Source organism: Giraffa tippelskirchi, chromosome 4 (genome assembly GCF_054371585.1).
Source record: "Giraffa tippelskirchi isolate mGirTip1 chromosome 4, T2T-mGirTip1v1.2.pri, whole genome shotgun sequence".
NCBI classification, from domain to species: Eukaryota; Metazoa; Chordata; class Mammalia; order Artiodactyla; family Giraffidae; genus Giraffa; species Giraffa tippelskirchi.
In genome coordinates, this window is record NC_137278.1 from 56,417,853 (window position 1) to 56,430,263 (window position 12,411).

General features: G+C 43.6%; 1 protein-coding gene across 2 annotated transcripts in view; it reads right to left on the minus strand.

Moving 5' to 3' along the window:
- Positions 1 to 3,688, minus strand: part of PSD4 (pleckstrin and Sec7 domain containing 4) — a 43,846-nt gene extending 40,158 nt beyond the window's left edge. For both annotated transcript variants that reach the window (XM_081483565.1, XM_081483566.1), the window contains exon 1: positions 3,435 to 3,688. The gene's annotated coding sequence lies outside the window, so the exon portion shown is untranslated. The remainder of the gene's footprint in view (positions 1 to 3,434) is intronic.
- Positions 3,689 to 12,411: the final 8,723 nt, after the last annotated feature.

The following is a 12,411-nucleotide window of genomic DNA, read 5'->3' on the forward strand; positions in this document are numbered from 1 at the left end:
ATATTTTTAAAAGAATTTGTAACCCACACAAAGACTGTCTTAAAAAGAAGAAAAGAGGTGGAATGCACCCATAAGCCCTGCTGTCTTCTAAGAACCCCCTGCTGTGAGACACCCTGGAGCCCTAACAAACATCCCTTCAGCCAAAGCCTCTCTCTTTCAGAACACTTGGCTCTAAAACTGCACCACATGATTATAAATCCTGATTCTTCTTCAGTCACTAGCTGTGTAGAAAAGTGGGCAACTTGTTTCTTGCTGGCCTCAGTTTTCTCATCTATGAAACAGGGTTGTCTCTACCTCACAGACGTGCTGTGAGGCTGGTTTGTGTTTGCACATAAGGTGCTTAAAGGAGAGCCTAGCATATAGTACATGCCTCAACACACTCTCCTGACTCTCTTTTGAGCCTACTAATCAGATCATTCTTTGTAAAAGATTATTGGAATTTTCCTAGACGGCAAGTTTTGCTCCCCATAGCCAGTCTTTACTGATTTGAAAAACTTGTGGCCTGCCTCCCACTTTAGCTCATGTTCTTTTGATGGATGCTGGGTGTAAGAAAAACAAGTAAGGGATTTCCTGAGTGGTGCAGTGGTTAAGACTCTATGCTTCCATCTTAGGGGGTGAGGGTTCAATCCCTGGTAGGAGAACTAGGATCCCACATGCCAAGGGGCATGGCCAAAAAATAAATAAATAATTTAAAAATTAAATTAAAAAAAAGAGAAGCAAGTGATACCTCTCCTGCCAAGAGACACACTCTCCATCTCTGGTGATTGCCTATTCCCCTGCTAGTGTAAACCACCAGGCCCGACCCTGAGTTTTCTTACTTGTGTGCATGCAAAGTCACTTTAGTCATGTCTGACTCTTTGTGACTCTGTGGACTGTAGCCCACCAGGCTCCTCTGTCCATGGGATTCTCCAGGCAAGAATACTGGAGTGGGTTACCATTTCCTTCTACAGGGGATCTTCCCAACCCAGGGATCGAACCAGCATCTCTTATGTCTCCTACACTGGCGGGGGGTGGGGGGGGCTCTTTACCACTAGCGCCACATGGGAAGTTTTCTTGGGAGCATGTAAATCTTCTTGTCATAGCAGCTGAGAGCATCACCTGCCCTCCTGCATGTCTCTGGTCAGCAGTCTAAACCCCACCCCCGCCTCCTCTAATGAGAGCCACAGATGCCTGCTCACCTCCCAGGGCCATGAAGACCTCCTTCCCATTCCTCTAACATGTTCAGCAGTGCCTAGTCTGCTCCAGCCTCCTTTACATCTCCGGGCCTTTGCACTTGCTCTTCCCTCTGCCTGGAATGTTCTTTCCCCAGAGACTCATACCTGTGCCTTGTCTACACTTGGCTCCTCAGCACAGCCTGCCCTGACCACCCTATTGAACCCAGGAGTCCCCATCACCTTCTCACCCCTTAAGCTGCTTTGCTTTTGTTCATAGCATTTATCTGACATGACAATAAAATGACTGTTATTGTTACTATGGGTTTCCTTGGTGGCTCAGACAGTAAAGAATCTGCCTGCAATGCAAGAGGCCCAGGTTCGTTCCCTGAGTTGGGAAGATCCCCTAGAGAAGGGAATAGCAACCCACTCCAGTATTCTTCCCTGGAGAATTCCATTGACAGAGGACCCTGGCAGGCTACAGTCTGTGGGGTCGCAAGGAGTGAGACATGACTGAGCAAATCTCTGTGTTACTATGTGTTGTTACTGTCCATTTCTCTCCACCAGAAAATAAGCTCTACAAGAGGAAAGACTGTCTTAGTCAGTGATGTATTCTTAACACCCAGAACAGTGCCTAACATGTGGGCCCTCAGTATTTGTCAAATAAATGAACAAATAAGTGAGTCAAAAGAATATGTCTTCTGGGATTTCCGTGGTGGTCCAGTGGATAAGACTCCTTACTCCCAATGCAGAGGGCCTGGGTTTGATCCCTCGTCAGGAAAGTAGATCCCACATGCCACAACTGAGTTCATAGGCTGCAACTCAGACTCCTGATAGCCAGATAAATAAATAAATATTAAAGAGAAAAAAAGGATATGTCTTTCAGGGAAACTCAAATTGATGCCTCAGATTTAAACCTCCCAACAAGTCGGACAGCTTCCCTGGTGGCTCACTGGTAAAGAACTCGCCTGCCAATGCAGGAGACAAGGTTCAGTCCCTGGGTTGGGAAGATCTCCTGGAGAAGGAAATGGCAATCCACTCCAGTATTCTTTCCTGGAGAATGCCATGGACAGAGGAGCCTGGCCGGCTATAGCCCATGGAGACGCAGAGTCAGACACGACTGAGCACGCATGCTCATGCCCATCGTCATCCTGCTTTGTTTTGTTTTACAGCACTTCTCACTTTCTGAAATAATATGATTCATCTGGTTACTTATTTTCTCTTTCCTGCAACTCATGTAAATAAGAGCAGCTATATTCTCAGTGCCTCCATGTCTGATTAGTAGTTGGCACTCAGTAAATTTTGGATGAATGAATGAATGACCCTTCTTCAGACCCCTCACCTAAGGGAAACACCATATCTGGAAGAAAAGAATAAATCACTCAGCAGGGTCAGTTGTCTAAATCTGGCCTTGGTGTGTTTCACATGTAGAGGGGCTCAGAGACATTCAATTAGTGGCTAATTACATTCAATCAACCCTGGGCCAGGGGAAGGACTGGGCTAATGAGGTTCAAGGGCAGGTGGGGCCCCTGGCTGCCCTAGCCTTCACTCTGCTGCTGCCCACCTGACCCAGACATGCAGGCCATGGACACAGGGGTCTGGGTGAGCACACTTAGCAATGCACTGCACCTTGCAGCCCGGGGGGGAAAACACCTGCAAGGAATTCACAGTCCTGGCTCCACTATTTTACTGAAAAAAGCTAAACTCAAGCGCAGGGCCAGAAAGAACCCTAGGAGGGTAATGCGAGTTTGTTAGCCGGGCAGACACTGTTTACTGTCTTAGGAATTTCTGGGGTTTTCTGACCAGACACACCTAGCAGGGCCAAGAAGAGGGGGGCCAGCACCCAAGGAAGAGAGGAACAGCTGGCTTCTCCTCCATCCCCGTGCGCTCCTGGAGAGGTGGACAGCCTGCCAGGCCGGCCAGGCTCCCGGCAAACAGAGAGGAGGTCCCGGCCGGGTCACAGGCTCAGGGGCCACCGAGGCCAATGGGAAATAAGGAGTAGGGCCCTCGGTGGCGCCCGGCTCGACGCTGGAGGCTTTTGAGGACTCCTTCTGCACCCAAATGCACCCTGCCCAGCTGGAGGAGTCAGTGGGGCCATTGCACCCCAGGCCGGGGCAGGCTCTGCCCCTGTCCTTGGCCCCGCCCCCTGATTGAAGTTGAAGACGGAGGACCCCCTATTTGCTCCCGCTCTCCCCGGTTGCACAGGGGCTCCCCCACTCGGCGCCCCAGTGCGCTGGCACACGGTCCCCATCGAGGGCGGCGCGGGGCCCCACCTGCTCTTACCCGAGTCCCGCCGGGCTCCTGCTCCAGCCGCCCGCCCGCCCGGAGGCCCCATGGCCCGGAGCCCAGGCGCGGGCTGGGGGGCTGCAGGGCGGCGGCTGCGCGGGGGGCCGGGCCGGTCCAGCTCTGGCGCGCGGCTCGCGGGAGGCACTGGGTTTCCGGCGCGGAGACTAGGGCGGCGGCAGAGCCGGCGGCGCGGGGCGGGGCGCGCGAAGCCGTCCGACTGGTCTGACGGCGGCGGCGGCGCGGGGTCTGCCGGGCGGGCAGGCGGGCGGGAGCCTCCTGCACGACCTGCGGTGTTCCAGACAGGCCGGCCGCCGGCGCCTCGAGCCCCGCTCCGGTGTCCTCCTCCAGCCCAGAAACCAGCCAGAATCTCAGACGTGTGCACGGCCCCTAGCTGGGTCCAAATCCGAGTCCCTCCAAACCCATCCTGTAGTATTTCTTATTTGGGCTCAAGAAAAAAGTGGCATTATTTGAGCTCGGAATTTCAGCCGTCTCTAACTTGATTTATGGTGAAATTTCGCTTGCTGGTTTAGGGATCGGTGGCTTGGAGACGAATAGCTGTGTCTTGAAACTTGAATTTGTCTTAGTGAACATGTCTTCAGAGATCGTGGTATTGGCAGGAGGCTCTTATTTTTCAGTGCCCCACTAGATGCCACTCTAGTTTCTGTCTGTAACTGTGTAAGGCGCTCTATGTGAAAATCGAAGTGAGTCCGTATTTCTAGTACAGTCAGTGATACTTTAGCTTCCTTAGAGATTGACAACAGAAGTCCGTTTCTTTCTCCTTTCTTTTCTTCTTTGGCCACATCTCACCGCAAGGGGTGAGATCCCCACCCGGGGGATCCCCACAGCCTGCAGTGGAAGCAGAGTCTTAACCACTGGACCACCTGGAAGTCCTTAGAAGTTCCTCTGTATTGGATGAGGTCCTCTTCAAGCAACAACAGCAGCTATTAATGGTATTTAAATTTATGAGCGTTGTCAATATGCCAGCCACTAGCTCTCTAGCTGTCTTAATACTTAATCCTACAATCACCCTATAAGGTAGAAAGCTTTCCCTATAAAGGAAACGGAGGCACAGAGAGATGAAGTAACCTGACCCATGACACACAGACAGGAGCTGTCTGTCACCATGCAACGCTGTTGCTTTGTCATTTTTGGATGACAGACCTGATGCTAGGTCAGCAATCCTACAACTTAATAATAATTTGTTTGGTAATGGTACGAACATTTACTGTGCACCCACTCTATGTATGCCAGACACCGACTAGGTACTGTGGAATAGAAGCCTGAACCCAATACTCAGAAAGTTCTCTGTCCAGCAGGGGAGTGGTATGTTGTAAACTGGTGCTGGGAGGTGAGGGGCCACTTCCTGAGGGGAAAGATCCTAGCAAGGAGGGAGCCACACAGGGAAAAGGTGCAAGAGGTAACTGCCTGCAAACTCCCCTCAAATCCTTGGCTGACTCCTGAATGAACACGCATGGGGCGAGCACCCCCATGACCCAAAGGAAAACAAGAGCCGAACAAAAATTTGAACAGCTCGTTGCCTGCTGCTGGGAAGTTTGGACTCAAGTCCTGCTGTCTTAGAGCTGCTTTGTGAACACTTGGCTTTTTTGTTTCTTTATTTTTAATTTTTTATTATTTTGAGGTACAGTTGGTTTATAACACTGTGTAAGTTTCAGGTGTACAACATAGTGATTTACATTTTTTGAAAGTTATACTCAATTTATAGTTTTTATAAAACATTGGCTATGTTCCCTTTGCTGTAAAATATATCCTTGTAGCTTATTTATTTAATATAAAGAAGTTTGTTCCCCTTAATCCTCTACCTCTAGTTTACCCCCTCCTCCCTCCCTTTTCCCCACTGGTAAGCACTAGTTTGTTTCTGTGTCTGCAAGTCTGTTTCTTTTTTTGCTATTTTCACCAGCTTGTTTTACTTTTTTCACCAGCTTGTTTTACTTTTTAGATACCACATGTAAGTGATATTATGCAGTATTTTTCTTTCTCTGTCTGACTTATTTCAGTAAGCATGATGCCCTCCAAGTCCATTCATGTTGATGCAAATGGCAAACTTTCATTTATGTCTATGTCTGAGTAGTATTTCATTGTGTATATGTGTGTGTGTGTGTGTATGTGTATCTCACATGTTCTTTATTCACCTGTTGATGGACACTTGTGTTGCTTCCATATTTTGGCTGTTGTAAATGTTGCTTCAACTGTCCATTGAAACTTCAGAATTACACACTTGAGGAGTAAAGACTGCACTCCAAGATTAAAGAATATATGCCAGAATTAGGGACAAATCAAGAGAAATCTAAAACCAAGCCCCTACAAAACCAAGGTGAGTTTCTGGTCATTTGATTTCCTGCTGGAACAAAATTTGACACTCTTCACAGGAAAATAAAAGAATCCAGAACATCTACAATGCATCATTCACAATATCTACCATACAACAACAACAATGGGAAAAAAAATAGTAGACATTGTGAATAGGATATGTGAACTATGGTCAAAATGAGGGGAAAAAAATACAATATATCCACTAAAAGGAAAAAAAAATCTTGCTAACTCAAGGAAAACTGTTTCCCTCTACACTCTTAATACTTCTGACATCAAATGTATGGGGTTTCCCCTCATATTAAGCAATTCTCCAACTCTTCAGACCAGCAGGATGTCCTATAATTTAATTATGACACTACTCAGAGTTATTGCAGAACCCACCGACTAAGGGCTTCCCCTCACTTCAAATGCCAATCACAAGTTCCAGGTTGTCACCTGTACTTCTCACTTACTGGCTACAAATTAAGGACTCCCAGGACCCTCTCCTCAGGCTTGTGAATTTCTAGAGTGGCCCACAGAACTCAAGAATCACTTGACTTACTGCTACCAGTTTACTTTAAAGGATATAACTCAGGAACAACCAAATGCAAAGGACACATAGGACAAAGTATGGGAAAGTGTGCAAAGCTTCTATACCATCTCCAGGCCCACCACCCTCCTGGTACACAGATGTGTTCACCAACCCATTCTTTCAAGAGCTTGAAGAAGCTCTTCAAACACAGTTCCTTAGGGTTTTTATGGAGGTTCCATTATGTAGGCATGTGATTGATTAAACCATTGACCTTTGGTGATTAAATTCAATCTCCACACCTCTCTGCTCCCTGGAGATCAAGGGCATAGGATTGAAAGTTCCAACCCTCTAGTTGAATGACTGTTTCACCTGGCATCCAGTCCCCATCTATAGGAGCTTTCCAAAAGTCACTTCATAAACATAAACTTAGGTGTTTTGAAAGCTGCTTGTCATGAATAACAGACAACTCTCCTTCACCTTTGTCACTGCAGAGCTATTTCAGAAACTGGGGACAAAGCAAACGAACAAATACTACAACAAAAGATGCTCCTATCACTCTCTCACTCAGAAAATTACAAGAGGCTTTACGAGTCCTGGCCAGGAACCAGAGGCAAAGACCAAATATGTATTTCTTATTATATCACAATTATCATGCCCACAGGCTTCCCTGGTATATTAGTAGTAAAGAATCCACCTGCTGATGTAGGAGACTTGGGTTCAATCCCTGGGTCAGGAAGATCCCCTGAAGAAGGAAATGGCAACCCAGTCCAGTATTCTTGCCTGGGAAAACCTGTAGACAGAGGAGCCTGGTGGGCTGCAGTCCATGGGGTCACAAAGAGTCAGACATGACTGAGCAACTGCGAGCACACTCACCGCCTGGGTACCAGCGTTCCCCTCCTACTGCTGTGCGTCATACACTCTCTCTTGTCTTCACCAGTGTCTATGAAAATTGTGACATGCTAACTTTCTGGCTTACAAGCAGAGTAAAATCAAATCTCAGATCCTTTCACAGTTACCGACTTAACAGAGATAAAGAGAAAAATCTTGTAAGGAACCAGGGGAAAAAATACACATCGCATACACAGATCCAATGATAGGAACGATGGCTAACTTCTCATCAGAAACAATGCAAGCCAAAAGACAATGGGACATCAATTTTAAGTGTTGAAAGGAAAAAGATCTATTAACTTACAGTTCTGTGTCTAGTTAAAAACATGTTTTAAATAGAAATCTAAATAAAGATATTGTCAAATAAACAAAACTAGTTTTTGCCACCAGCAGATTCACACTACAAAAGAAAGTGAAGAAAATTTTCAGGATGAGGAAATAATGCAAGATAAAATTTAGAATCTATAGAAAGAAACAAAGAGAACAGGAAATGATAAATATATTAGTGAATATAAAAGACCATTTTCTTTCTTGTATTCAATGATTTAAAAATCAACTGACAATTTAGATTAAAAAAACTATGACGTCAGGGAGTTTATAACATATGTAGAAAAAGCAAGGTGTGTGAAAAGAAAAGCACAAAGCAAAAGGGAAGATAAATAAAACCATATTGTTGTAAGGTTCTTACATGTGAAGCTTTATAATATTAACTCAGAGTAGTGTCAGTATAAGATATAAAAATAACTATTGAAATAGAGAAGTCAGGAAAGCTATGAAAAATAAGCAAAAAAAAAAAAAAAGGACACAAACAGCAAGATTGAAAAGTTATCAGGAACTACAGTACACACTCCAATTAAAAGCTAGAACTTGTCAAAATGACTAAGAAAAGACCCAACTCTATGCATAGAAAAGATACCCTACTCTACATTTAGAAAAAGTAAGCAAAAAAGAAGGGACACAAATAAAACAAGTAGCAAGATTGAAGATTTTTTAACAACTATGTTAAACACTTCAGTTAAAAGACGAAATTTGTCAAAATGACGAAGACAAGACCAACTCTATGTTTAGAAAAGATTCACTTTAAGATATAGACAGGTTGAAAGTAAATGAATGAATAAATTATACAATGGAAACAGTAAGCCTGAGAAAGCTAGGTGTGGTTATATTAAGTTTGTATAAAGTAGACTTCAACACAAGGAGTATTCCCCAAATTAAAAAGTGTCATTTTTGTAAAGATAGAAGAATCAGTTCATCAAGAAAACTTAACCCTAAATATGATGAATCTAACAATCAAACTTCCAGATACATCAAGCAGAAATTGACAGAACAAAAGAGAGAAATATAAAATTCACAGAGTTGAATATTTTAACACCTCTCTCAGTAATTAATAACACAAGTACAAAGTCATAAGGGTACAGAAGATGTAAACATTATAATTTGTCATTATGAAATCAACATTATAGAATGTTATACCATTGACAGCATGATAAATATTCTTTTCAAGTACACATGAACTTTAACCAAGATGAACTATTTGGACTATCGAACAGTCATTGGGTTGAAATTGTAGAGATCATGTATTCTCAATCAGAATGAAATTAAGCTAGAAATCAGCAGCAATAATTTATCTAGAAAATGCCATAATATTTGGAAATCAAGCATTATGCCTCTAAATAACCCAGAAGTCAGAAAAGATATTACAGGGAAAATTAGGAAATACTCCAAACTGTAAAGGCATGAAGACAAATAAACAGACCAATGTAATGGAAGTAAAGTGTCCAAATATAGTTCCACACATATATGGTCAATTGGCATCATTTGGCAAAAGTGTCAAGGTAATTTAGTGAAAAAAGCAAAGTCTTTCTACAAATGGTTCTAGAACTCTGTATGGTAAAAACATGAACTTTGGGAGTTGTATCTAGAACATATAAAGACATCTTTCAACTCAATGAAAAATGGGCAAAATACCTCAATAGACATTTCTCCAAATAAGATATACAAACGACCAATAAGCTTATGAAAAGATGCTCGACATCATTAGACATCAGAGAAATACAAATCGAAATGCCAATGAGATACTACTTCACATCCAGTAGGCTGGCCATAATAAAAGAGAATAACAAGTGTTGGTGAGCATATGGGAAATGTGAATCCTCCTATGATTCTGGTTCAGTTCAGCTCAGTTCATTTCAGTTGTGTCCGACTCTTTGAGACCCATGAACTGCAGCACTCCAGGCCTCCCTGTCCATCACCAACTCCCGTAGTTTACTCAAACTCATGTCCACTGAGTCGGTGATGCCATCCAACTGTCTCATCCTCTGTCGTCCCCTTCTCCTCCTGCCTTCAATCTTTCCCAGCATCAAGGTCTTTTTAAATGAGTCAGTTCTTCGCATCAGGTGGCCAAAGTATTGGAGTTTCAGCTTCAGCATCAGTCCTTCCAATGAATATTTCCTTTAGGATGGACTGGTTGGATCTCCTTGCAGTCCAAGGGACTCTCAAGAGTCTTCTCCAACACCACAGTTCAAAAGCATCAATTCTTCAGTGCTCAGCTTTCTTTATAGTCCGACTCTCACATCCATACATGACTACTGGAAAAACCATAGCTTTGACTAGATGGACCTTTGTTGGCAAAGTAATGTCTCTGCTTTTTAATATGCTATCTAGGTTGGTCATAACTTTTCTTCCAAGGAGTAAGCATCTTTTAATTTCATGGCTGCACTCACCATCTGCAGTGATTTTGGAGCCCCAAAAAGTCTGTCACTGTTTCCACTGTCTCCCCATCTATTTGCCGTGAAGTGATGGGACCAGATGCCATGATCTTAGTTTTCTGAATGTTGAGCTTTAAGCTAACTTTTTCACTCTCCTCTTTCACTTTCATCAAGAGGCTCTTTAGTTCTTCTTCACTTTCTGCCATAAGGGTGGTGTCATCTGCATATCTGAGGTTATTGAAATTTTTCCCAGCAATCTTGATTCCAGCTTATGCTTCATCCAGCCTAGTGTTTCTCATGATGTACTCTGCATATAAGTTAAATAAGCAGGTGACAACATACAGCCTTGACGTACTCCTTTTCCTATTTGGAATCAGTCTGTTTTTCCATGTCCAGTTCTAACTGTTGCTTCCTGACCTGCATACAGGTTTCTCAAGAGGCAGGTCAGGTGGTCTGGTGTTCCCATCTCTTTAAGAATTTTCTTTTTTTATAAATTAATTTATTTATTTTAATTGGAAGTTAATTACAATATTGTAGTGGTTTTTGCCATACACTGACATGAATTACCCATGGATGTACATGTGTCCCCCATCCTGAGCCCCCCTCTCACCTCCCTCCCCATCCCATCCCTCAGGGTCATCCCAGGCCCTGAGTGCCCTGTCTCATGCATTGAACCTGGACTGGTGATCTATATCACATATAGTAACATACATGTTTCAATGCTATTCTCTCAATCATCCCACCCTCACCGTCTCCCACCAAGTCCAAAAGTCTGTTCTTTACATCTGTGTCTCTTTTGCTGTCTCGCATATAGGGTCATTGTTATTATCTTTCTAAATTCCATATATATGCATTAGTGTACTGTATTGGTGTTTTTCTTTCTGACTTACTTCACTCTGTCCTCAGTTGGCGGTGATCCACACAGTCAAAGGCTTTGGTGTAGTCAATAAAGCAGAAATAGATGTTTTCTGGAACTCTCTTGCTTTTTTGATGATCAAACGGATGTTGGCAATTTGATCTCTGGTTCCTCTGCCTTTTCTAAATCCAGCTTGAACATCTGGAAGCTCACGGTTCATGTACTGTTGAAGCCTTGCTATGCTGCTGGTAGGATTATGAAATGATCTAGTAGCTTTGGAAAGGGGTTTCCCAGGTGGCTCAGTGAGAAAGAATTTGCTGGCCAATACAGGAGACTCAGGTTTGATCCCTGGATCGGGAAGATTCCCCTGGGGAAGTAAATGGTAACCCACTTCAGTATTCTTGCTTGGGAAATCCCGTGGACAGAGGAGCCTGGCAAGGCTACATAGTCCATGGGGTCACAAAAGAGTGGGACATGTTGTTGTTCAGCCACTAAGTTGTGTCTGATTCTTTGTGACCCCATGAACTGCAGCAAGCCAGGCTTCCCTGTCCTTCACTGTCTCCTGGAGCTTGCTCAAACTTGTATCCATTGAGTCAGTGATGCCATCCAACCATCTCATCCTCTGTTGTCCCCTTCTCCTCCTGCCTTCAATCTTTCCCAGCATCAGAGTCTTTTCCAATGAGTCAGGTCTTCTCATCAGGTGGCCAAAGTATTGGAGCTTCAGCTTTAGTCCTTCTAGTGAATTTCAGGGTTCATTTATTTTAGGATTGACACAACTTAGGAACTAAACAACAATAACGAGCTTTGGAAAACAGTTTGGTCATTCCTCAAGGTTAACCATAGAAGTACCATATGACCTACAATCTTACTTTCTGATACATACCCAAGAGAAATAAAAACACATGTCCACATAAAAAATGTGTACACAAATGTTGATAACAACATTATTCATGACAGGCTAAACTGGAAACAACCCAAATGTCCATCTACTGATGAATGAGTAAACAAAACATAATAGCATATCCACGCAATGCAATATCATTCAGCCATACTGCTCCATGATACTACGATATGGATTAACTTCAAAACATTACACTAAGTTAAGGACACAAAAGATCACATATTGCATGAGTCCATTTATATAAAATGTCTGCCATAGGCAAAGCTGTAGAGACAGAAAGTAGATTAATTGTTGCCTAGGACTGGAGGAAAGGGGAAGTGGGAGTGACTGCTAAAAGATATGGGATTTCTCTCTGGGGGTGATAAAAATGATGAAACTGTGGTGACTGTTGCACAACTCTACAAATATACTTGTACAGTATGAGCCAGGGTTCTCCAGAGAAATAGAACTAAGAGGATTTATTTATTTATTTATCCATCCATCCATCCATTCATTCATTATAGGAATTCACGCGCCATCTGGCATCTGCAAGCTGGAGAACAAGGAACTGACTGCTGAGTCCCAGTGTGAGTCCAAAGACCTGAGAACCAGGGAAACCCAAGTCTAAAGGCTTTGGTGTAGTCAATAAAGCAGAAATAGATGTTTTCCTGGAACTCTCTTGCTTTTTCGATGGTCGAACGGATGATGATACTCTCAACTCAAGCAAAGAGAGCAAATTTGTCCTTCTTATGCCTTTTTGTTCTATTCACACCCTCAGTAAATTGGATGATGTCCACAGG